The sequence below is a fragment of the Urocitellus parryii genome, chromosome 13, assembly GCF_045843805.1.
Source record: "Urocitellus parryii isolate mUroPar1 chromosome 13, mUroPar1.hap1, whole genome shotgun sequence".
Taxonomy (NCBI): domain Eukaryota; kingdom Metazoa; phylum Chordata; class Mammalia; order Rodentia; family Sciuridae; genus Urocitellus; species Urocitellus parryii.
This window is the reverse complement of record NC_135543.1, coordinates 49,830,601-49,858,396: the sequence shown is the minus strand read 5'-3', so window position 1 is coordinate 49,858,396 and position 27,796 is coordinate 49,830,601. Positions and strand designations below refer to the sequence as shown.

General features: G+C 37.2%; 1 protein-coding gene across 3 annotated transcripts in view; it reads left to right on the top strand.

The window, feature by feature from the left end:
* The first annotated feature begins 13,694 nt into the window (after positions 1 to 13,694).
* Yes1 (YES proto-oncogene 1, Src family tyrosine kinase) overlaps positions 13,695 to 27,796 on the top strand; it is a 66,435-nt gene continuing 52,333 nt past the window's right edge. The window contains exon 1 of one of the 3 annotated variants that reach the window (XM_077792163.1): positions 13,695 to 13,793. The gene's annotated coding sequence lies outside the window, so the exon portion shown is untranslated. The other 2 variants (XM_077792164.1, XM_077792162.1) reach the window with 2 other exon arrangements.

The window sequence follows — 27,796 nt, the reverse complement described above, 5'->3', positions numbered from 1 at the left end:
TGCTTCAGCCTCCAAAGTTGCTGGGATTATAGGTGTGCACCACCACAGCCAGTCAGAATTGTATTTTTTTTTTTGATGTGCTATTACTGAAGGATCTGTTCATCTTTACTTCTAACAGAGACAGTATTCTCACTGCACTGTTCCAGACTTTCCTAGGACTATTCCAAACTCATTTCAATTGTGTATTCATTGCTTAAGAATATATTTGGCATCTTCTACAGATATAGCATTGTTCTAGCACCATAAGAGGAGGTGGGAAAGAAGTAAAATATATATATATATATATATATATATATATATATATATATATATATATAATCCTTGAACTCAAAATTACCAAGAAACCATTCAAGCTGGGAATTTTAGGAAACAACTAAAATTTATTCTCCTTTAAAAACTAAGGGGATGAACAGCAGGGGAAATTATGTAATAATATAAAATAACTACACTATCCCACTGGGAGATTTGCAGTCATTCTAATTATTTTATTTTGTCAAGATTATAACTTCAATTAAAAATTTCTTGACCTGCAGCTACTCAGGAGGCTGAAGCAGAAGGATTGTGAATTCAAGGCCAACCTGGGCAATTTAGCAAGAATCTGGTTTAAAAAAAAAAATCGAGTCTGAAATAGGTGTTAAGGATACAAATCCCACACTGAACCACAACATTGTCTCCTTCCACTGCATGCCATGATCCTATTCAAAAAGGAAAAACAATTTTTAAGCAAGCTTAAGATAATACAGTATATAGTGTCATATCAACAGAGGAAAATATAATAATAGAAAAAGGGATTTGGGTCAAACCCAAGACTTTAATATGAGGAAAGCTACAATCTGAAATAAACAATATCATTCAGTGAACCAGATACTACAAAGGATTATAAAATTAGATACTGTGGTTATGAGCCAGGTGGGGTGGTGCACGCTTGTAATCCCAGCAGTTCTGGGGGCTCAGGCAGAAGGATCACGAGTTCAAAACCAGCCTCAGCAAAAGTGAGGTGCTAAGCGACTCAGTGAGACCCTGTCTCTAAATAAAATGCAAAATAGGGCTGGGTTCACTGGTTGAGTGTCCCTGAGTTCAATCTCCAGTCACCGCCCCCCCAAAAGGATATCGTGGTTATAATCTCTTGATAACAATGTGTTATATAGAAGATCCACTTTGCATTGATATAAAATTTTGAAATTTTAACACAGGGTAAATACTACACAAAAAATCACATGTCTTGAAAGGAAGTCACTTTTTCTCCCCTGGGCTCATGAATGCTAGGCATAAAATATTTACATGCTTAAAATTTTAAAAAATATATAAGTCAACATTTTAAAAGAATGTTTATTTGATAGAATCAAAGAAATAGTCGTGGTATGCCACATTCATTAAGTTTGCTTTAATATTTCTCATTAAACAGTAACCATCACTTATTAAGTACTTAGTCTGTACCACGTACTACATAAAATGCTTTATGCTTTTTTATAATTTCATTCTCAAACAGCAAACTGATGATCAAGAAACAATAATTATTTCCAATTTATGGAAAAAGAAACAGTGAGAAGTAACCTGCTCAAAGTCACCCATTATAGCTGAAATTCAAACACAGCAAGTTCTTCAGCATCATGCTATACAATCTCAGAAAATGAAATGTGTGTAATACGTGTTCAGAACAAAATACATTGACCATGGGACTGGGGCTGTAGCTCAGTGGTAGAGCCCTTGCCTAGCATGGGCTAGGCTCTGGGTTTGATCTCTAGCACTATAAAAATTTATTTAATTAATTAATTCAATATGTTCCACTATGAGGTTTTGGTGGAACCAATTAGGGATAATTAACTTACTACATTATATATGTCAAGGATAAAACTTTATGGTAGTTAATTTCATGCTCAGCATTTGGTCTAATGTTATTCTGGATATGTGTATGAGGGTGTTCTGGGTGAGATAATATATGAAGCAGTAAATTGAATAGAGCAGACTGCCTTCCATCAGTGTGAGTGGACATCAACCCATTCTTCCTCCCCACCCCAGGTACTAGGGACTGAATCCAGGGGTGCACTACCACGGAGCCACATGCACACATGCCCCTGATTTTCATTTTTTCTATTTATTCATTCATTCATTCATTCATTCATTCATTTGAGACAGGGTCTCACCGAGTTGCCAAGTCTTCGTATTTGCCATTCTCCTACCTGAGCCTCCAAGTCACTGGGATTACCAGCATGCTCCAACTGCACCCTACTTCTCCAATTCTTTGAAGGCCTGAATAGAGCCCTGAGTAAGAAAGAATTAACCATGCATGACTACCTTACAGTTTGAACATGGCTTTTTCCAACTTTGAGTTTTGCACTGAAACATCGGTCTTTCTACTTCACCAGTAGGAAGGCCTTCGGCTTCCAACTGGAACTACACCATCTGCTCTCCCAAGTCTACAGCTTGGTGACTAACCCGGCAGAGGGTATTTCTCAGCTACTATAATTGTATAAGCCAGTTCCCTATATGTCTATGTATATGCACATCATGTTGGCTCTGTTTCTCTGGGGAACCCTAACACAGAATTGTTAAGGTTCACCCAAGAAATTTTCCTAACAGCCAGGGAGAATGGAGAAATAATGACTCTTAACATTTCCCAGTTCCTGTCTGAATCGTGTGAAAACATATGGTTTGTTCCAGTCATGACTCTTATCACCTACTAGTCATTTGAACTTGAGTAATTCACTTAATCTATCAGAGACTCATTCATTCATTTGCTCCTTTAATTCAACAAATACAGGCAGAATGCCTTTTCTGTGCCAGGCACTGAAAAGACTGGTTTAGTCACTGGAAATACTGGGCAAGGCACTGAAAGTATCAGAGTAGATAAGATAAAGTCCTCAGCCTTTAAAAGTTTGATATAGTGAGAGTTGAGGGCAATTGATAGAAAAATCCACATTCAAAGTGGAAGAGTTGTAAATGTGATTCATTAAGCATCTGCACCTCCTACTCTACCCTACACAAATCATGTACTTCTGGCATGCTTAGAAGACTATTTCATGCACAGATTATATCCAAAGTGTACTATGCCCTCATCTTCCCTCTTGGGAATGGCTTTCTGTAAACTGTCTCCCTGCATTATGTCCCAGTGCCTTTTCAAAGCTCTTGTTAGCTGCCTCAGCCTCTCAATCTACCCCTACTCTAAATTACTGAAGATTTTATTTTTAATGTTCTTCATTAGCATTTTTTAGAAATGAACTATTACTCATCTGTGTATATAATATTCTGCTAAGCTTCAAAAGGCAGGGTGTGTTCTTTTATTTCTTTGTTTTATGCAATACAATAACCACCTTTTTTTTCCCCCCATGTATTTGTATGGAACTAGGAATTGAACCAAAGACCTCATGCATGCTAGGCAAGTGCTCTATCACTGTGCTACATGCCCAAACCTGTTTGTTTTAAGGCAGGGTTTCACTAAATTGCCAATGCTGGCCTTGAATTTGCAATCCTCCTGCCTCAGCCACCCACATAGCTGGGATTACAGGTGTGTGCCACTAGGTTCTGCATATTCTTGCCCATTTCTTGAATAACAGTAATGATTTTCTGTTGTTGACTCAGCATGAGAAACTGGAAAAGCGCTTCATTTCATTTCTGATTTTTCACAAGCTGCACGATGAAGAAAATACTTTATAATGGAAAGGTTATGTATAATATTTTTGGTTTCTAAGTAGAAAATTTTAAAAACATAATTATGATAAGGAAATGAATCAACATATATTAATGAGAATAAAAATCTCCTGTTTCTGACAAATATCTAAAAGTACTCCTTTATGTAACAATTCTAATCTATAGTCAAGAACTAAATAAATCTTTGAAAAATGCTTAAACCATTTACTACTTGCAGTTGAAATGTATTGATGATATGTGGTTAAAGAAATGAGCACTAGGAAAAAATGCAAATTAAAAACAACTTTCTAATTTGTAGAGGCAATGGAGAAATGTAATTATGAATCAGGCTCCTTATAACCACAAACTTGGTTAGCATTCCTAAGGCTCAGTTTCCTTTTCTTGAAAATACATAAATTAGAAATTTTTTCACATAGAAGAATCTATTATTAGTGCATTATAGTCTTTAATCTTTCTTCTATTTGTTATTTATTTTTTAATTGATGAATTATAGTTATACATAAAATTGCAATACATTGAGTTATATTCATACATGCATAATATAATAATTTGGCCAATTCCATTCCCCAGTTCTTCTTCTTTTCTCTCCTCTCCTCCCTCTCTCTTGGTCCCCTGCTTCTACTCTACTGATCTCCCTTATATTTTCATGAGATCCCATTTTTAAATATTTTTTTAGTTGTACATGGACAAAATGGCTTTACTTTATTTTTATGTGGTGCTGAGAATCAAACCCAGTGCCTCACACATGCTAGGCAAGCAGCTCTACCAATGAGTTACAACTCTAGCCCCATGAGATCCCATTTTTTTATTCTGTTTCCTCTTCAGCTTCTGCATATGAGAGAAGACATTTGACCCTTCACTTTCTAAGTCTGGCTTATTTCGTTTAGCATGATGTTCTTCAGTTTCATTCATTTATCAGCAAATGACATTTTTTCATTCTTTATGACCGAGTAGAACTCCATTGTGTGTGTGTGTGTGTGTGTGTGTGTGTGTGTGTGTGTGTATCACATTCTCTTTATCCATTCATCATTTATGGGCACCTAGATTGGTTCCATAACTTGGCTATTATGGATTATGCTGCTATAAATATTGGTATGCATGTATCACTATAGTAATTCTAATTTTAATTCTTTGGGACAAATACCAAGGAATGTGATAGCTGGGTCATTTGTTGTGTTGGTTTCATTCCTAACTTTTCAAGAAATCTCTCTATTGCTTTCCAAAGTGGTCGAACTAATTTGCAGTCATACCAACAAAACAATATATAAGTGTACCTTTTCCCCCACATACTTGCCAGCAATAAATTAGAAATTTATCTTTTTTTTTTTTTTTTTTTTGGTACTGGGTATCTGCTCCCGCCTAAAAGAAATTTCTATCTAATGGCTGATAAATATTTCTATCTCTGAATGACAATGTCAGGTGGTAAGTACTGACTTTAGAATTGATCCCTAAGCGTGGCACAGTGGCGCACACCTGTAATCCCAGTGACTTGGGAGGAGGATCACAAGTTTAATGCCAGCCTCAGCAAAAGTGAGGTGCTAATTAAGTTAAGCTGTGTATAATTGCTGTGTCTGGATGATGCTGGATTGAAACAGGCTGTGTATTCAGTTGTAAATAGACCCCTGCTGTCAGGCAATAGAGCGCCTCCTGCTGCCTCGGGTGCCCATCTGGTTGAGCTTTTGGGGGGATTCCTGGAGAGATGGTTGGTGAAGTTCCGGTGGAGGGAGTTCCGGTGGGTGTGTGGTGTCGCTGGGAGGGCCGAGTGGGTGGCGTTTGCGTGAGTTTGTGAGTTCGGAAATAAAGTTTGTTCCTGCTTGAGTGGCTCGTGATTTGTGCCCAGCCAGACTGTGGCAACCTTTCAAAGTGTATAACTGAGTTGCACAAAGCTTTGCAACCATCACCATAAATTCCAGAATACATCCATCACCCAAAATAATTTGTTTTACTCAGAGTCCAAAGATCATTGCATTATCATAGCCTTTTAAATATTCAAATTTATCAAATAACTCACTTGGACTTTGCATAGTTCTGTGCTATTAACCATCTCAAGATTTGATATTCTGTATTCTTTTTTTTTTTTTTTTTCTTTCCTTCCTTCAAATATCTTCCAGATTCTTCAGGGCAAATGGTAAACACTTAAGAATGGGTCCTATGTACTCTAAACAGACTCAGGAAATGCTTTGTTCTTTGGATGTATGGCACATCATCTCAAAGGAAATGAGACGTAATTTTTACAGAGAATATGTGAAACCTTCAGATAAAAGCTTTAAAAAGTTGTTTATTTTGGAACCTTTTATAAAAGGGGGGATTTCTTTTTTCTATTTCAAGGTTGAATAAAATCTACAACTATACAACAGGTTCCTAATAGGTTTAAAAAGAACCTAAATATTTTCATATAAACAGTTCATATAAAATTTTTAAAGTCAATCACCAAAGCAGGAAACAAATTTTCCAGTCTGTGGTTTTCAAAACATCTATTCCTTAGTCTCTTGCTTTGCTTCTATTTTAATTTGTTGGAACTAATTTTACCTAAAACGAGCAAAAATGCCTATTTTCTATTTTATGCCAACATTATCTGGTCTCCAAGAGGAAAACTCTACGTTAGTCATGTTTGGATTTTTTAAATAGCATCCTCTATATTGACTTTATTTTTTTTTTTTTAAGAGAGAGTGAGGGGGGGAGAGAGAGAGAGAGAGAGAGAGAGAGAGAGAGAGAGAGAGAGAGAGAGAGAGAGAGAGAATTTTTAATATTTATTTACTTATTTTCTCGTTCTCGGCGGACACAACATCTTTGTTGGTATGTGGTGCTGAGGATCAAACCCGGGACGAACGCATGCCAGGCAAGCGCGCTACCGCTTGAGCCACATCCCCAGCCCCATATATTGACTGTATTTATTTATACTTATGTGGTGCTGAGGATCAAACCCACTGCCTCACCTCACTAGGTGAGCGCTCTACCACTGAGCCTGCATCCTCCAAACTTAAGAGTCATTATATATATTTTGAATCTTCTGTTCACTATTACTTATTCTTTAGTGAAAATAGGTTTGAGTATTCATAAGCAAAAGTACTCATGTAAATTGATCTTCAGAATACACAGTTCAAATAATTTGAAATGGTTATAGGTTTGTTCACTACAAAGAAATTAAAAATAGTCATAAAACTAGAAGATAGCCTTTTTTAAGTGACTAATTCTTTTAGTTAAAACCAAAAAAATTTTAACCAAACTAGGCATATGCTGTAAAAACTTAATTTTATTAATCTCTAATGAAAATCTCCAAAATAAAACTATTTTAGCATAAAATTTGGTATAATTATATTTTCCCTAGGAAAAGGCCATAATAAAGTCTTTGAAAATCTATGACTCTTTATACTCCCTGGATTTTAATATGTTCTATTCACCTCCAGTTTCTCCAAGTTAATAATCATAGGATTGCTTTTAATATAGACCAAAATATACAAAATTTATTGTAAGACACTATATTTTTTTAATTTTTTATTTATTTTTATTTTTTAGGTGTAGATGGACACAACACAATGGCTTCATTTTTATGTGGTGCTGGGGATGGAATCTAGGTCTTGCCCGTGCTAGGCGAGCGCTCTACCGCTGAACCCAATCCCAGCCCATACATTTTTTTTTTTAAATAAATGAATGAATAAGCTGATTTTTAAAAATATTTTAAAATCTTACCTTCTGTTGGGCTATTATTAACTATTATAGTAGCTCTTACCACAAAGTTATGGTTATCATGCAAGGCTTCACTACACTTACCTAGACTTGGTAGATTAAAATGCAAATCTTAGCACAGATATTTTGCATTTAGTAAGGTAATCATTTATGCTGTATACATAGTCATTTCCTAGATATTTGGTTCTTTGTTTGAAGACCATGGTTTTAGGGGGTGTCAATGAAAGGTTGAGTGGATAGCTGCAAAATAATCATCTCCGGAAAGCTTGACTTTTTCCCCATTTTTTTATTGGTGCATTACAGTTGCACATAATGATGGGACTTTTTACATATTTCTACACACACACAATATAAAAGTAAAATTTGGCCACAAAAAAACTAGATTTAATACTTTTCTTCTGAATTGAATTTATTCTTTTTAAGCTAGTCTTATAAAGTTTACCCTAATCCTTTCTTAGGAATATAATAATATAAAGAAATAATTTTTCGGGCTGGGGTTGTGGCTCTGTGGTAGAGCACTCGCCTAGCACGTGTGAGGCCCTGGGTTCGATACTCAGCACCACATAAACATAAATAAAATAAAGGTATTGCGTCCAACTACAACTAAAAAATAAATATTAAAAGAATTTTCTATGAGTTTATAGAATCTCACATTTCTTAGGTATGTATTTCTAATTAAAAATACAATTTACCCATTTTATTTTTTTAATATTTATTTTTTAGTTGTAGTTGGACACAACACCTTTATTTCACTTGTTTATTTTTGTATGTGGTGCTGAGGATCAAACCCAAGGTCTCAAACATGGGAGGTGAGCACTTTACCGCTGAGTCACAACCCCAGCCCCAAATTTACCCATTTTATTATTCCAGAATTTGGAGAAGTAAGCGCTGCTTTATGTGGTCATTGGTATAACACTTAAGAATAATTCTGGGGGCTGGGGATGAAGCTCAGCATGTACCGGGTCCTGGGATTGATCCCTAGCATTGTAAGAAAAAAAAATTATTTTCTGTAATCATAATAACTTTCAGTAGAACAGGTTTTGGAGCATCTCCTTTTATTGGGTTAAACTCCTCTAAGTCTAAAGGCACCAATCTGTGAATGAGAACAGAACTAGCAACCTCCAGGGTTATTATGAGGATTTAGGAAATTATACACATAAAGGCACAGCAGACAGTAAGGGCCATTAGTAGCCATTGCTTTTCTTGTAGTTGCTGCCGGTATTTTATCAATCCTATTATTTGCAATGCTTATATGGTTAACTCACTCACATGACCAAAAACACATATCCTCACAATATGGGTCTCATATTAAATATTTCTTGCATATATGATTACTTCAGAAAGGAGGAAAATTAAGTGGTAATTTCAAGTAATCAAAAGCCCTATTCAGCTGAAGGCATGGTGGTACATACTCGGAAACTCAGTTACTTGGGAGGCTGAAGCAGGAGGATTCTAAATTCAAGGCCATGTGGGCAACTTAGTAAGACCCTGTCTCAAAATTTAAAAGACAGAAAGGGAAGCTGGGGATTTAGCTCAGTGTTAGAGCACCCCTGGGTTTAATCCCCAGTACCACAAAATAATAATAATACTAATAATAATAATAATAATAATAATAAAGAAAAAAACAAAGCCCCATTTATATACAAATCAAAGGAGAGTGAATACATTTTGTAAAGTATTTAATTTAATGCAGTGTGACTTACATCAATTATTAAGATCTGGTGAATCAGATTTTAAAATTTGGTCAGACACATAGATGAAAAATAATGTATAAGGTCAAAAAGTACAAAAAGCAGGTTTAGCTTTAAGAGATTAAAACATTTTAAAAGCATGGATTTATTCTAAACACATTTTTAAAAACCCATAGTGTCACTTTAAGAAGCCTATTATAAAAAGTTACTTAATAGCAAGTACCAGTTTATGGTTCATGATATTTTAAAATTTCTTTTTGCAGTGCCCAGGTCTAACCCAGGGGAGTTCTCCCCCTGGGCTACATTCCCAGACTATTTGTTTGTTTATAAACAGAATCTCACTAAATGGCCTGGCCTAGCCTCAAATTTGTAATCCCCTTGCCTCAATAGCTGGGATTGCAGGCCAATGCCACACACCCAGCAATACAAGTTAACTTTAAAGACCCGGATACATAATTTATTTTCTAAATCATCAATGCAGGCAAACATTCTAACTTTAACTTTTTGCCTTCAAGCAAAATTGTGTTCTACTTTTCATAACCCATTTGTAAAGATTTCCAGAAAGTAGCAATCTGGTAGCAATTTTAGTGGTGTTTAACTTAGTGTCAGAGACACTGACGCGTTTTGACTATACATCAACTTAATGGAGCAGAAAAGTACAGGCCAAACCCTTGGTAATGGCTGTAAGAACTGGGAATATAGATCAGAGCACGAAATTACCAGTCTATAGAACAGATCAAATGATTTTCAACATATTTTAATTCCAATTTTAGGGTGGCTCCTGTCTGAATTTTGTTGAGGATTCTGAAGATGAAGTTAGTGTTCTATGAGAAAAAGTGTTGCTATGTATTGATTTTATTTTATTTTTAAGAGAGAGTGAGAGAGAAGAGAGAGAATTTTTAATATCTATTTTTTAGTTCTCGGCGGACACAACATCTTTGTTGGTATGTGGTGCTGAGGATCGAACCGGGGCCGCACGCATGCCAGGCGAGCGCGCTACCACTTGAGCCACATCCCCAGCCCCTATGTATTGATTTTAAAGCCATGGCTGACATGGGTGGACAGAAAGAGGGACTGACTTGCCAGCTGTCTAAGTTTGGTATATTACATGTGGTACAAGGCACATGAGTCTCGGCATCAGGGGCCTGCAATCTCTTATCTTCACTCTGGCTATACATCTGATTCATCCTTCTCTCTCTGTGAAAACTAGTTCCCCCATCACGTGCACCCAACCCTACTCTGTTAATGTGGCAGGAAATGTTGCCCTTTCAGCTCCTGAGTTGACTGTCAGTGGTACAATCAGTAGGAGAGACTAAGTTATGGTTCTTATTTGCAAAGAACAGAAAGAGCCCCTTAATTTAAACAGAAAAGACATTTATTGGAGGAAGTTGTTTGGGATGCAGGCATCATCAGCTCTGGACACTTCTTGCCTCCTGCAACTGAACTCCCTATCCCTCAACCCTCACTTTCTGCCATGGAACTCTAAACTCTACCATGGCCACCATGAATAATCTGAGTCACCTCTGTGTCACTCCCTCAAAATTCAAACTCCAGGTTGAAGCCTGGGATTAGTAGTAAGGTACTAAGACCCCAGGTCTATACTCTCCCTATTTATAGAGGACAAATTCTCAGAAAAGAAAGTTAATCAGATAATCTCAAAAGACTTCTACTACTTGCTGTATTTTGCTTGACAGAGATCATGTAACAGGACCATCTAGCTTAGAAACTGCAGTCAGAAAGTAGAGTGAGGAACCAATTCAGAGTATGAAAGTTTGAAGCTGTAGGTAAGCCTAGAAATAGTCAGTGGATACCCGGAAGCACAGTTAAAATTAGGGGATTTAACATGACTGAGGCCAAAGAGCAAGAGAACCAGAAAGAACTGAAGCAGAGGATAAACCAAGATATGATCTCAAAGTAAATGCCAAGAGCAAAGTCTAGACTACTAGAAAACAGTCATGGAGCTGAGAGGCATGGCAGGCACAGGATGAAATTCTTTGACTGTGAACCAGGTAGCAGCCACAAAGTTAAAAGCTAGAAAAACAACAAAAGAAGCAAGATGATGGGGTATATTTGATGATATTCATTTAAGATTGCTGGCTGTGACATTTATTAATTGTAAAAATGCTTATCAACATCTGTTCATTGTCAGACATGTATGTGTGTGTGTGTGAATATATATATATATATATATATATATATATATATATATATATATATCCATTGATGATTCTCTTAGATAGCTTTTGCCCAGTTGAGGGAAAGTCAAAACTATGATCCATGAGCCACAGTCCTTGAGGGAAAAAAGATACCAAGTGTTGAGAAATGGGTGGGTTACCGTATTGTTTCACTAAGCTTGGCATCATGAGTCTAACACTCAAGGAAAAATACCTTACTTTTGCCTGATCCTCCAAATCTTTGCTTAGAGGGGTCCTCATATTCCTCCTAATTGGGCTTATGAACAATCTTGGCAAGGCCATGGTGCTACAGATAACTTCAGGCACCAAGTAGACTTGAGGAGATCTAGTCTTTGAATGGTAGAAGGGGTGGTAGTGGGGATGGGTGTTTGAGAGCAGAGGCATGCATATTGCATGCACCTTGTGCAGGGCCACAGGCTTTCTTTCCACTGTTACTAGGAAAAGAAAATCATCATCATGGCCTCAGTGATGGAAGCAGCAGCAGATCACTCACTGATAGAAAGAAGTTTATCTTAAAAAACAATTTTTTTTTTTTTTCCTGGCAGAATCACAGGTTCCAGGGTGAATATGGGCATCAGTTCAACTTCTAATCTTTTAAACTTCCAGCCAAATTATTTTAAGCATTAATAAACTTAAATAAAACATTTTACTTTTCTAGGGAGCTAACATATCTCATAAATTATTTGTTTAAAGCATTCCCCTGGTTTTCCCCAGGCATTTCTAGACAGGTCCCTTCTCACTCCTTCACACACATACCAGATCTCTATGTCATGCAGGAGAGCAACACATAGGGTCCAGCATCTTCACTTTTCCATTTCATAAGTAAAATAAAAAGATTTTCATTAAAAGTAACATCTAGCATATAAAATTCAAACAAGACTTTACCGATTCTGTCCCATTAAAAAATAAATGTTTTAAATATTCCTGGAAATAAGTGAGCCATTGAATGTAAGATACTAAACTTTCCAGGTTTTTTACAGACTAAAACTTGGCACTGGACAATGATTATTTGAAAAAGGAAAACAGGAATTGAAGTAATAAACAAAAACAAAACAAAACCAAAAAGATGAGGGTGAGGTGAAGCAAATTCAAGTCAATTTAAACTATAACTTGTAGGTGAGATTTTGACACCACCTTTAAATCTCCATACAGAACAAATTCAAAGCTGGATAAACTAGTATTGTAAACTTGATTTTTTGAGACTGAGAGTTTAGGAAAACAAAAATATTTCTACTCTGGCTGTAAGTTCAGAAAGGCAACAACTCAAGGACTTTATTTTTTTTGTTTTAAAAATATAAGTCTACTCAAAAATTTTAATGTCTAAAACATCAACGGCAAATATAGTTTTAGTAATTAAATGAAGCACCTTGTCATATTACATGTGCCTTTTTGTTAATGTGGATGCCTGTGCTTACTTTTGGTTCATTTAGTGAGCTGAAGAATTTTATTTTTTTTTTTACATCCTTAAGTTCCTAGAATACCGGAATACTGACCCAGATGATTGTGCTATTTCATGTTTATCGAAGATGATTCTGAATTTCACTAAAACCACAAAGGAAACCAAAAGTCCCACATTAATAGTCCCACCAAACAGGAAACAAAAAGCGGAAATTAAGAGCTTGACAAGACAGAAGTGACTTCAGCAAAACAGCCTCAAAGTTTAACCCATCTCCACCTTGACTTAACCCTGGTTCTTTACCCTGGTTCCTTCCGGACCCTTCCCATTCTGTAAGGCAAATAGGAAAGGTGCATGGGTTCAGATAAACACAATTCTAGTTGTGGCTGCTCCACTTTTGAGGACCCAGCCTCAGTTTCCACAGCTGTCGAGTAGGGTCATAATACCTGTCCCTCACTGGGACATTGCCAGGATCACATAAGAATACGCTGTCCCAAGATAAACGAAAGCCACCAACTTGGGATGGTTGCCAACAGGACTCAGCTTGGTTCCCCTCCCGGCAAGGCTGGTTCGACCTACAGTCAACAGGAAGTTCCCGGGGCAGGGACAGGATCCCAGCCTCGGAAAGAGGCCAGACGCGAACGTTTTTGGACGGCGACCAGGGTGGTGAGGAGAGTGTGAGCAACGCCTTCCTGGCTCGCACGGCTGGGCTGAGATTTTACTATCCACGACAAAGAGTGCGGAAGCATAGTACCGAGAAGCCAACAGCCAACCAAGAAAAACTCAACCCTGCTCTCCCCCACGATAACAAAGCCCCAAAGCCCTCGGCACGACGGCCCCAGAGCAGAGGGGCAGGAGAAAAGGCAGGGGGGGGGGGCGGAATCGGCGCGCCCCATTCAATCGCCGCTGCAGCCAAACCGGCCAGCCGCGGGCCCGCGGGTGGGCAGCGGCGCTGCGGGCCCGCTCCGCGAGTGGAGAAGCGCCTCCTCCCCACGCCCCCTCAGCCTGCGCCGCCCCGGGAATCCGCCCCGGACCCCGCCGCCATGTTGGGTCAGGAGGAGTGACCCGGACCCGCCGCCGACCCGGACCTCGGCTGAGCGGCTCTGGGCCCGCGGAGGGGCGGGGGGCGCCAGCGCCGGAAGGCGCGAGAGTCGGGCCCGCGCGGCGCGAGTTCCGGTAAGCGGGCGGTAGCGCGCAGGTAGCCGCAGCCCCCGCCCCGCACCCGCCCCCACCGCGGAGCGGAGGGGGCGGGGCCGCGAGAGGAGGAGGTGAGAGTGGGGCCGAGGGGTGGGGAGCCCGGGAATTCCCTCCTCCACAAGTAACGAGTCCCAGGCCGGCTCCGCCGTCGTCGCTACCGCCTCGCGCCCAGCGCTGAGGAGGTGGAGGAGGGAGAGGGCCCCGCGGACGTTGCCTCCGCTCCGCGCCCCCTCCCCGCCTTCCCGAGCCGAGGCAGCAGCGGCGACTCATGCGAACGCGGCCGGGGGGCAGGTAAGGAACCGGCGTGGCCGGGTGAGCAGAGGCGGGCGACCCCGGCCCCAGCAGCGCTAGGCCCTGGCTCTGGCGCCCGCCCGCGCCCGAAGGCGCCGCGGCGGCCGCCGCCGTTCCCCGCCCCCGCCGGCCCCGAGCCGGGAAGTTGGGGAGAAACTTCTCCCCTCCCCCGGCTCGGCCGGCGGGCGTGTCTCCTTGCCCAAGCTACCTGCTCGGCCCCCGAACGGGTCCAAGTCCCGTCCTTCCCGGTCCCTCCCAAGTCCGACTTGAGGTCCTCGGAGCGTTGGGACACCCCCCAATCCGCATCCTTAAGGATGTGGACCACCGGGCCAGGTTTATTTTTGCCCCCATGGTTGGTGCCGGGGGCAAGGGAAGCGGCCTTTCTGTCCTGGAGGCTGGAGGTCTGTCTGAGTGTCGCCTGACGCCTGTGGCAACTGTGCAAGGAGAGAGGAGGACGGTGTGTGGGGCGAGTGGTGAGCCTCTGGCTTCACTTGGTTTGATTGAAAACCGCAACATGTGTAAAGTTTTTCTTTGTTTTGGGTTGGGGGTTGGGAAGTAGATCATTCAGAGTCCGCTTTTACAGCACCTTGCCACCCCACCTCACGTTCGGTTCTCTGTCCACATGTGTTAAAGAAAATTTTGTTTTAAACGGTGTTTTTCTTCTTGATAATTGTTTCCAGCTTTTGCCGTATTGGGCATGGGACAGAGTTGTTTCAGGAAGCTTTGGAAAGTCACGTCTGGTGTAGGAATAGCGTTACTTTTTGTTTAATAGTGAGAGGGACGCAGTGTAGTTCGGACTTGGTTGAATTATTTTCTGCATAATTGAACATAGAATAACATACGGTCAAATATTTAATAAATTATTAAATAAAAGTGTAGTAGCACCACTCGTGTGTTTTCACTTAGATGATTTAACATGTATGATACGATGATAGTATGTATATTCGTTCTTTGTAAAATTACAGTGCCATAAGTATCTAGGTAGTTCTAAGCGTATATAAACCATACTGTTTACTTTCTTTATCCGGTTAAGTTTCTCAAGTTAAATTACACTCTAAGGAAAATATTACTAAATGTGTACTTGTGACCATGTGTTAAATCCAGTAACTAGCACAATGCTTGGCACACAGTGGACAGGAAGCATTTTGAATGGATAGATAATGAAGGGGTGTCTTGAATTAGAAGCCAACGATCTTGTATGCATCACATATAATAGTCATATATCGTACTGTAAGAAAGTTGTATTTCATCAAGGCCATTTTTCTTACAAATGCGTGAGATCCTGCTCTGTTGACTCTTAATTGTGTCTTTTTGCATACTAGCTAAATCTCAGTGAAGAATTTAAATGCTGGCTGGCAATTCAGAGGGTCCTAAATTTGAAATAATGACAACAATTGCCTTTGATCTCAATCTAAATACAAGATAGTTCATATCCAAGTTTCCAGGATAAAAGATAAAAGGGTTCTTAAAGTATGTACTCTCTTGTAAGCACCATAATGTTATAATAGCTTTAGTTTTGCAGTTAGTTTTTGCTGACTTCATAAGCCACAAAATTGACTCCTTGCTTTTCAATCGAAAGTGATATTACAGACTTGACCTCTCTTCCTGGGATAGACGGAATTTGTCTTATGATCAAAGTGTAATAGTAATACATGGTTGAAATATTTTTTTTGAGTTTAAGTAATTCTCAAACTGCAAAAATTAATATTTGTGCAAATGAAACTTATTGTATATAATGACCAAAGAGTAAATATGCTAAAAGAATAGCAGTGACCCAATATAAATGAAATATTACTAATGCAAGATTTGTTTATATTCAAAGTTGAAGTGTGCATCATTTGAAGCTGTAATTTATTACTGTTAATAGTTTTTCTTTACAAATATATTTAGCTTTCAATATAGAGAATTAATGCAATGTAGACATTTTTTGTGTTAGCATTATATTAAGAAAGAAATTTAATCAAAAATTTTTGAAAAGCAATGCCTGATGTCTAGAAATGCAAGCTTGGGTGATAAAACTTTATTTTAAACAAACAAAACCTGCAAGGAAGTGGTTTTAATACAATTAAGATGGGAGAAGGGAACAGTCTGTGATTGGGAAAGTTCTTTTAACCTGGTGGTGGTCACAGGGGTGCTGGCCTTAGTATAATTCATTAAGTTGTACATTTGTGTGCTTTTCTAAAACTGTTTTATTTCACATGGAACTTCTTTATTTTTTAAAGAAGCCCATGTGTAATAAAAATAAGGGGCTTGGATTGAGAATTTAGTATTTGGTGGTGAATAACTTTGGAACACTGCCTAGACTGTCCTTTGCAAACAGGATTAGACTTATTAAATCATAATTGTTATATACTGGCTGGTGTTTATAACTGCCTTGAAAATGTTGCATACTCACTTCTAAATGTTCAATAATTGAAGAATTTTGAAAAACATTTAATAAAGTTATGGGTTTTCTATGTTAACTATTTTAATTTTGATGGCAGACACTATGTTTTACTAATTTATGCATTTAAAAAAATTTTTATGTATTTTAAGTGACAGCTTAAGTTTAAGTGCTCAGTTTAAGTGTCAGCTATATGTGGCAAACCCCAAACTAGAAGATGCTGTGGGCAACTTTTGCTGCTTCTGAAATGTTGTTGCTCAGTTTATAAATATGCCAAGTAAATAGCAGTAGCATCTTATCCTTTTACTTCTTCTAGGAAATCAAAACGTGCTTATTGAAAAATGGATACTATTCTGTAATCATCTACCCTATTTTTCAGAAAAGTAGGTAAAATGAAAAAACAGAACTTTATGACATCAAAATAATAAGCATTATTATTTTCAGTTTTATAGAACAGTAATTCTTTAGATCAGTAATTTCAGCCTTAGTTTCAATAGTCTTAGGATGTTTGAAATTCTCAGTGCAAAATATGTTTACATTTACTTAAATTTTATGAAGATGTATAGTACCTGAGGGGAGAATATGTTTTGTTTTGTTTTTTTTTTCTCAAACAAATGATTGTCTGGTGTTTGAGATTCAGAAATGCAGAGAATCATTGCTTATGCTACTTGCATTGTGTAATGTTTACTCACTGTTTTAGATGTCGATGTTGTTGCTTTGCATTGTTGTCAAGTTAAAGAAGAGATCATGCTCTGTGCCAAATTCTTATATCACAGGAACTCTGTCATGTTATAAAGGTGATGTTTGTGCTACTGGCCTTGTTGTGTGGATATTTACAGGAAGTTTTAGTAAGATCTTCCATTGTTCCGAACCCTAAATGGCTTAGGTCACCTTCAGTTCACATTTAAATAGATTTATAATATAAATGCAAGTCCTCTAGCAAGGTACGACTAATTTTCTTTAATAATCTATTCCTATTAAGGTATTTTGATGTCTTATCAGTAGTGTGTGCAGTCGTTTGTGTGTGCCTGTGGTAGGGTATGTATTATCTCTTTTCTTCCTCTCAGCTGCTCCAGTGCCACAATTAGGCTACGTATTGCTCAGCTGCAGCTGCTGGGTGATTATGAACCATCCAGCTCCTGTCTAAACTCAAAGGCAGATTTAGCAAAAGGAGCTATAGTAACTGCAGAGGGTGAAAGAGAAGAGCTGGTGTTGCTGCCAATATCATTTTAATGTGTCTGTATGCCAAGGAATCTTGGCTGCAGCAGCACTACTGTTGTCTCAGAACTAGCAGACTTGATAGCAATATACCCTTGTCTGGATTGGGTTTACCTTTAAGATCTTGGAACCCACTTCGGGAAGATAGAGAATCCTGTAATTGCAGAGTATAGCACAGTGTAGTATGGTACTGATATACCGAATTACAAGCCACTGCGCGTCAGCTCCTCCCCACTCCCCATCCCTGGGTAGCAATGCCCTTCACTTGCTGTTGTTTGAGTGTACGGTAAGATTAGAGATTGAAAATTCCTTGACTCATACACAGTATACTCCATTCTGCTTTAAACTGGAATTCTTAGGATAGCTATTGTTGTTTGGAAGGTGGCGTGATTGCTGATAGACTCTCTGCTTTCTCCTAGGAAGTGGAAGAACCTCAAGAAGGATTATTTCTAGAACTAGATACACAAGGCATATCCCCTGTTGCTGCCTGAATTTTGGCAGAAGAAACCCTAGATTCTTTTGTCTTTGGTCCTCCACCTTATTCTTGTTGTTTGAGAAGATGAACATTAACAAACACAGACCAGTGTCAGCTATATGTGGCAAACCCCAAACTAGAAGGTGCTGTGGGCAATTTTTGCTGCTTCTGAAATGTTGTTGCTCAGTTTATAAATATGCCAAGTAAATAGCAGCAGCATCTTATCCTTTTACCACTACTGTATACTGAAAATCTGGAGACTTTTTTTTTTTTGCTAATCCTGACTTGACTTAGTTGTTCCGGGTTTGGCTAATTTGTGATGGGGGTTAGAGAGCACTCACACTTTTATAACCTAAAGGAAGGAAGAGGAAAGGAAGGAAGAGGTACAGGAAGACTATACACTTGAGTATTATCAAGTACACAGACATAATTAATGACACTGGTGTGATGATCTCTTCCTTTGTGTTCTCACAAAACCCATATGACAGCACATTTTTTGCATTATAACCATTTCTTTCCATGGCTGGACTTATCCTTGACGTAGTGTTCACTGTGGTTAGGACATTTTCATATTAATCCTTGACAAAGCCCCTAGTATAATACAAAGTAAATTTTGAACTGTATTCATGGATGTGTCCGAGCATAGTTATATGACTTCATAACTACAGATGATTTTTAGACATGACAAATATTTCAGGTATACCTTTACTAAAATTTTATAAAGTTAACAGTACTTTTTCATAAGTTAAAAATTAAATGAATTCTTTAGACTTTTGTTCTCAAAGTTTTATTCTAGATAGTGATTTCGTAAAACAATTTAAACAGGCTTGCAAATATGAATTTATAGGTCATTTTGATATTTCTTCTTTTTTAAAAATTTTTTGGTTATAGATGGACACAATACTTTTATTTGTTTATTTTTAATGTGGTGCTAAGGATCAAACCTAGTGTCTCACACATGCTAGGCAAGTGCTCTATTATTGAGCTACATCCCAAGCCCCTCATTTTGATAGTTATAACATTAGTAGAAAGTTTTTTAGTATGTTTTATTTTAAAGATTTTTATTTTGTTGAATATAGAAAGTCTAAGGTATAAAAAATATAAAAACCCTAGATTTTTCTGAAATGCATTTGCTATTTTATCATGTTAATAGTAAGTCAGTAGTATATGTTTGTGTTTGCCTAGGACAGAAAGGAAAATACTTTTTTTATGCCATAATATGTGTAAAGGAATGCATAGTTGATATGTCTGGTAGATTATTAGGGGTGGGGACAGGGATAGGAAAGGCTCAGGAAAGGACTGACCACTGAAACGTGGCCTCTCTCCGAGCAATGTATAGACTCTAGGTTTTGCTTCAGCTGACTACAGAGGATATTCACTCTCTGATGTTTTTGGTATAACTTTCAGTTTCTTGTCATTAAGTCAAAGTTGGGGTAAGGTGGAAGAAGTTGGCTTTTGTGTACATTAATACTTGCAGTTGTTCCATAGCAAGTGTATTGGTTCCTAACTTTTGTTTTGATGTGATTAGTATTTTACAGATAAGGATACTTTAAAAAATAATAGCAGTCAGGTGTTTGGAAAGCAGCAGAGAAGGAAATATAATAAGGAAAGAACTAGAATGAAGAAGAAAATCTGGGTTGTAATTTCACTTCTAACAATAACAAGCTGTGTAGCTTTGGTGAATTCAGTAAACTTCCTAGACTATTTGAAGTAAGAAGTAATTGGGCAAAATTGTTTCTAATAGTCTTTCAACCTTATGTAAATTTGGATTTTTGCTAGAGTTTTGTGATATTGATAAAATTTTAAGAATGTTTTAGTTCAAAATTTGTGGTAAGATTAGAGATCAGGTAAATAAAAATTATAATAAAAAAACTGAGCCATGGACTTTAGCACTGAACTTTCTCAAGCAAGTAGTATTATTCCATTTGTTATGGAATTTATTGACCCTGTCATGTCATAAAAACTGCTATAATTTATTATGATGAAAAATGATTTCAACATGAATGACTGCCATTCTCTAGGAATTCACAGTTCAGTAGAATTGGCTTTGATTATGAGGCTGTTATACATTTTGTAAGTTGGTAGATCTTTTTAGTGAGATAATTCATTACAATACTTTTGGGTTTTGATGGCATTAGGTTTGTGATACCTCTGAAAGTTTAATAAGATCCTTTGCACTAGACAGATTTAGTCTCAAGTAAATTGATTAAATTTTCTAGGCAGGAAAATTTGATTAAATGTTATTCCAGGCGTTAGTTCATTACAGATGTTTGTGAATGAGATATATGGGCTTTTATAGACATTTTAGTATTTAGTATTTATGTTACAATAATATCATAAAATGATGCTTTAATTATCCTCTTAAAGCAGATAGTTCCAAAGTCAGTTAACAGGTAATCATAGCTATTTGGATGAGAACTTTGTCGCAGTGTATCAGGAAAATAGCTATTATGAAAACTCACATTCTCTTTTTTTAATTGACCAAAGCAGAGACTACTTGTTCTGAATATTTTTCTTTAACACATGTGGTTAAAAATTGGAATAAAATAAGTATGAGCATCTGAAGAGCGTTAGCATTTGAAGGTTTGCAAAATAGATTTCTGAAAAAAGAAAATAAAATTATAAATAGTATTCCCAAAGTTTGTCATTTAGTTCTTTGAAAATGAAAATCTATTTTGCCAGAAAAAGTCTCTTTTGTGACATAATCCTTCTTGGTTAGATTTTTAGGTAATTCATTGGAGTTAACATTTTAAAAAATTGTAAAAAGCCAGACAGGTGTCATGGTGTACACTTCAGGGGTTAATTTGTACTCTTTTTTTTTTTTTTTTTTTAGTTGTCCATGGACCTTTCATTTTTATTTATATGTAGTACTGAGAATCAAACCCAGGGCCTCACATGCTAGGAAAGCACTCTACCACTGAGCTACAACTCCAACCCCATCTGTACTCTTTTTAAATATATGAAATATTTGTCCTCCAAATGCTGCACTTATGAGGTGGATAAGCCTATAGTCTTGTCACTCACCCTTGCTCCCCACTTTTCCAGCCCCTATTTAAAAATCACTGTTATGCATTCAGTATTAAAATGCTAAGACTCTCCCAGTTATGTCTTGTTAGGCTGACTTTAAGCATAGTCCCTAGTTGCTACCACCCACTAGCTAGGAACTGTGGCCTCCAGGCTAACCCTGTAGGACTGTGTGAAGTGTCAGAAGATTTGGAATGAAACCAAAATAGTAGAAAAGGACTTGGGAAAATAAGTAGTGACAAAACAGTGTTTATAGTTTTCCCTTCTTTGACCTTTTCTATTTCCCATCTCTACTCTTAGACTTTGGAAGGAAGGAAGCCTATTGTATGACAGGTGTGGTGGATGCTATCCTTTCATGTGCATATCACAGTTAGCTTAAATATTTGAATTGTTTCTAGAATACACAGAAAAATTGTGGCAAAGGTAGGTATTTATTACAGTTGAAGTAACTGAGGATCAGAAAATATATGTGATTTGCTAAGGTCACATAACTAGTGATTGGACAGTACTTGGATTTGAATCTAGAGCTTTATTCCTTAGGAATAAGGAACAGTGATTGAAAGGATAATTTCTTCTTTCTTTTCCACTACATTATACATTTGAATTGAAAACAGAAAATTTTCAGTGACTTATACTTTCTTTTTTAAAAAATTTTTTTTTCAGAGAGAAAGAGAAAATTTTTTTAATATTTATTTTTCAGTTTTAGGTGGACACAACATCTTTATTTTATTTTTATGTGGTGCTGAGGATCGAACCCAGCGCCCCGCGCATGCCAGGCGAGCACGCTACTGCTTGAGCCACATCCCCAGCCCCTTATACTTTCTTTTTAATGGATGTGGCTTTGCGGTACATGTTTCATAATAGATGTCAGTATTAATTCATTAGCAGAAAAAGACTGATTATTGCACTAACTAGACTTTAAAGTGCTACTCTTTTGTAAGTTTGGCTTTATAATGGAAAATGATATACTAAGTCCAAAGCATTTTTTTTTCTCTTTTTACAAAATAAAATGTTTAGCCAGCCAGCCATGTAATTACATGCCTGTAATCCCAGCAACTCAGAGGTTGAGGCAGAAGGATAGAAAGTCCAAGGCCAACCTCAGCAATTTAGGCTCTAAGCAACTTACTGAGACCATGTCTTAAAATAAAAAATTAAACCTCCAGGGGATGTGATTCTTAGTAAAGTACTCCTGGGTTCAAATCCTGGTACTAAAAAGGGAAAGAAAGAAGTATTTAGCCTAGATTTACAGAAAGAAAATCCTTAGTGTGTTTTCCCAATCAAGTGCCACCCCCCCATCTTTATTTAATTCACCAAAGAAACAAGCATGCAAAAGATGGGTTATTACACTAAGTAAACTGTAGCAAATTCTGCCCTTTTGTAGGTTTGGATTTGTGTGGTCTATGTATAGTCTGTATGTATAATGTAGTCAGTACCCCTGCCATGTGCAAATATGTACACTATATTTATATATGTATGTGGATATAGTTTATGTTTATCTGAATCTTCTGACTTAAAAGATGATCAAATGATTACTATACAATGTTGCCTTCATTTCTATTAGTAGATATAATTTTTTCCTAGATGAGGTAGTAGAGATGGATAGAAGGTCTTGCCACCTAATGGTTCTCTGTCACATTTCAAGACGTGCTGCAGATAGAGGCACTTACTAATGTGCCCTATCAGTAGGATAGTGATTTCCTATTTACGCAGACATTCAAGGCTGCATTTGGAGGAAACAGTAGGATTCCTCTAAACTGGTTGATTTCTTTAATTTTTATTGTCTTCCATACTTATTTGTTCCTATAAATCCTATTGTTTACATGAATTCCTCACCATCTGGAAGAATATTCTTGTCTAAAGCTTAAATGGAAATTTTGTTTGCTACTGTTTTGCCACTGTGTCAAGTTCTTGCATTGACAGTAATTTCCTTCACCACCTTAAAAGACTTTTCTTTATTGACTTCCTTTTATTTCTTCACTTGTATCTCTGAAGAATATACCCTTTGTCTTCCCTAATAAGCTGGAGCATTGTTTTCTGGTGGACTACCAGCTATACTTTGTAGCATTATTGTCCCACAGAGAATATCCACAGTGCAACTCCTTCTTGCTGGCCAACAGTTCATCATTGCCCAGGCTTAAATCTTTACATAAAGGTTGGCAGATTAAGTTTTACACTTCTGTTATTGAAATGACTGCCACTGGAATTTAAGCTGCATGAGGGAATGGATTTTTATTTTGACTACTGAAGTTATTCTAAACATCCAGAACAGTGACACTTTTTTTTTAATGTGTGCAGTTTTTTCTTTTTTTTAATTGGCATATTATAGTTATAATTTGTTATAATATTCATACTGCATACAATAAAACAGTATAATTTGATCAGTTTCATTCCCCAGTACCTCCCATTTCCCTTTCCTCCCTCCTCTTCCTCTATTCTATTAGTCTTCTTTTTTTTTTTTAATTTGTTCTAATTAGTTATACATGATGGTAGAATGCCTTTTGACACACACAGGATGTCTGTCTCATTCTACCCGTCTTCCCATCCCCACATCCTCACCCTTCCCTTCACTCCCTTCTGCACAATCCAAAGTTCCTTCATTTTCCCCTACCTTCCCTAATGGATCAGCATCTACTTATCAGAGAAAACATTCGGCCTTTGGTTTTTTGGGACTGGCTTATTTTCATTTAGCATGATGTTCTCTAGTTCCATCCATTTACCTGCAAGTGCCATAATTTTATTCACTTTTAAGGCTGAGTAATATTCCATTGTGTATATATACCACAGTTTCTTTATCCATTCATCTATTGAAGGGCATCTAGGTTGGTTCCACATTTTAGCTGTTGTGAATTGAGCTGCTATAAACATTGATGTGGCTGCATCACTTAGTATGCTGTAAGCCCTTTGGGTATAAACCAAGGAGTGGGATAACTGGGTCAAATGGTGGTTCCATTCCAAGTTTTCTGAGGTATCTGTATACTGCTTTCCAAAATGGTTGCACCAATTTGCAGTCCCACCAGCAGTTTATGAGTATATCTTTTTCCCCAAATCCTTGCCAACACTTATTGCTTGTATTCTTGAAAATTGCCATTCTGACTGGAGTGAGATGAATCTTACAGTAGTTTTGATTTGCATTTGTCTAATTGCTAGAGAGTATGAACATTTTTCCATATGTTTGTTGATGGATTCTATTTCTTCTGTGAAATATCTGTTCAGTTGTTCAGTTCCTTAACTCATTTATTGATTTTTTTTGGGGGGGGTGTTAAGTTTTGAGTTCTTTATATGTCCTGGAGATTATTAGTGCTCTGAGGTAAAGATTTTTTTTCTCACTTTGTAGGCTCTCTCTTCACATTATTGATGGTTTCCTTTGCTGAGAAAAAAACTTTTCAGTTTGAATCCATCCCATTTGTTGATTCTTAGTTTTACTTTTTGTGGTTTAGATGTCTTGTTAAGGAATTCAGGTCCTAAGCTGACATGATAAAGATTTGGGCCTGCTTTTTCTTCTCTTAAGTGTTTCTTCTAGTGTCTAAGTATTTGATCCACTTTGAGTCAATTTTTGTGCAGGGTGTGAGATAGAGGTTTAATTTCATTTTGCTACTATGGATTTCTAGTTTTCCCAGCACCATTTGTTGAATAGTCTATCTTTTCTCAATATGTTTTTGGTGCCTTTGTCTAGTATGAGACAACTGTATTTATATGGGCTTATCTCTGTCTTTTATTTTGTACCATTGGTCTACATGTCTATTTTGGTACCAATACCATGCTATTTTTGTTACTGTTGCTTTGTAGTATAGGTTAAGGTATGATATAGTGATGCCTCCTGCTTCACTCTAACTAAGGATTGCTTTGGCTATTCTGGGTCTCTTATTTTTCCAAATGAATTTCATGAATGCTTTTTCTAGTTCTATGAAGAATGTCATTGGGATTTTAATAGGAATTGCATTAAATCTGTATAATAACTTTGATAGTATAGTCATTTTGCCAGTATTAATTCTGCCTATCCAGGAGCATGGGAGATCTTTCTTTTTTTTTTTTTAAATTTTTATTTTTTAATATTTATTTTTTAGTTCTCGGCGGACACAACATCTTTGTTGGTATGTGGTGCTGAGGATCGAACCCGTGCCGCACGCATGCCAGGCGAGCGCGCTACCGCTTGAGCCACATCCCCAGCCCATGGGAGATCTTTCTATCTTCTGTAGTTTTCTTCAATTTCTATCTTTAGTGTTCTGTAGTTTTCATTGTACAGGTCTTTCACCTCTTTTTTTAAAAATTTTATTTATTTATTTATTTATTTTTAGTTTTTGACGGACACAACATCTTTGTTTGTATGTGGTGCTGAGGATCGAACCCGGGCCGCACGCATGCCAGGCAAGCACGCTACCGCTTGAGCCATATCCCCAGCCCCTTTCACCTCTTTTATTAGATTGATTCTCAAGTATTTTTTATTTTTTTGAGGCTATCATGAATGGGGTAATTTTTCCTATTTTCTCTCTCAGAAGATTTCATCACTGGTGTATAGAAATGCATTTGATTTATGGGTGTTGATTTTATATCCTACTTTGCTGAATTCATTTTATTCTAAAAGTTTTCTGGAGGAATTTTTGGATCTTCTAGATACAGAATCATGTCATCAGCAAATAGTGGTAGTTTGAGTTCTTTACCTATTTGTATCCCTTTAATTTCTTTCTTCTGTCTAATTGCTCTGGCTAGAGTTTCAAAGATGCAGTTGAATAGAAGTGGTGAAAGAGGACATCCTTGTCTTGTTCCAGTTTTTAGAGAGAATGCTTTCATTTTCTCTATTTAGAATGATGTTGGCCTTGAGTTTAGCATAGATAGCTTTTACAATGTTGAGGTATATTCCTACTATCTCTAGTTTTTCTAGTGTTTTGAACATGAAGCTGTGTGCTATATTTTGTCAGATGCTTTTTCTGCCTCTTGAGGTGAACATATGATTCTTATTTTTAAGTCTATTAATATGATGAATTACATTTATTGATTTCCATGTGTTTAACCAACCCTGCATCTCTGGGATAAACTCCACTTGATCGTGGTACAGTCTCTTTTTTATATGTTTTTGTATGCGATTTGCCAGAATTTTATGGAGAATTTTTGTATCTGTGTTCATCAGGGACGTTGGTCTGAAGTTCTCTTTCCTTAATGTATCTTTGTCTGGTTTTGGTATCAGGATGATACTAGCCTCATAGAATGAGTTTGGAAGGGTTCCCTCCTTTTCTATTTCATGGAATAATTTGAGGAGTATTGGTATTAATTGTTCTTTGAAGGTTTTACAGAACTTGGCTGAGAATCTGTCTGGTCCTATTCCTTTCTTGGTTGGTAGGCTTCTATTTTATTGCTTGAAATTGATCTGTTTAAATTTTCTTTGTCTTCCTGATTCAATTTGGGTAGTTCATATGTCTGTAGAAAAATGTTGATGTCTTCAAGATATTCTATTTTATTGGAGTATAAATTTTCAAAATAGGTTCTTTTTTTAAAAAATTATTTTTTAGTTGTAGTTGGACACAATACCTTTATTTACTTATTTTTATGTGGTGCTGAGGATCGAACCCAGGGCCTCACACGTGCTAGGTGAGTGCTCTACCGCTGAGCCACAACCCCAGCCCCAAAATAGGTTCTTATTATATGTATTTCAGTAGTGTTTTTCATGATATTTTCTTTTTCTTCACGAATTTTAGTGATTTGAGCTCTCTCTCCCCTTTTCTTTGTTAGCGTGGCTGAGGGTTTATCAATTTTATTTATTTTTTCAAAGAACCAACATTTTGTTTTGTCAATTTTTTCATTTGTTTCTTTTGTTTTAATTTCATTAATTTCAGCTCTGATTTTAATTATTATTTCCTGTCTTTGACTACTTTTGGTGTTGATTTTGTTCTTTTTCTGGGGCTTTGAGATGTAATGTTAGGTCATTTACTTGTTGACTTTTTATTCTTTTAATGAGTGAGCTTAATGCAATGAACTCTCCCTTTAGCACTGCCTTCATAGTGTCCCAGAGATTTTGAAAAGATTGTTCATTCCTTTGGTTTGTATCTCTGTGCCTTCGTCTATTCCAATAAATCTTAAATTTGGTCTTTTATGTTATCCCATTTTTCTTGGAAGTTCTGTTCATGGTTTCTTACCATCTTCTTTGTGCGGTTGACTTAATTTCCAGAGTATATATTTTGTCTTCATTCCTGAGGTTCTGTCTTCTAAGTGGTCTAGTCTGTTGGTTATACTTTCCATTGAAATTTTAATTTTGTTCATTGTTTCCTTAATTTCAGGGATTTTGGTTGTTGTTTTTTTCCACAATCTAACTCTATATTGAAGTGATCTTTCACTTCCTGTATTTTCTCTTTGATTTTACTCCTTGTACTACCTTTAATTCAGATCAGCTTAACTATGTACATTTTAAATTCCTTCTACTATGTTATCTATGGATTCTATTGTTGGAACATCTTGGTTTGTTTGAGGTGCTTTGTTCCCTTGTTTTTTCATGTTGTTGGTGTGTCTTCCCATCTAGTGGTATGGATCTGAGGCAGTAGTTTCTACCCTGTAATCTTATAGTGTCACTGAAGGCTTCTAGTACCTTACCTTTAAGGGAGA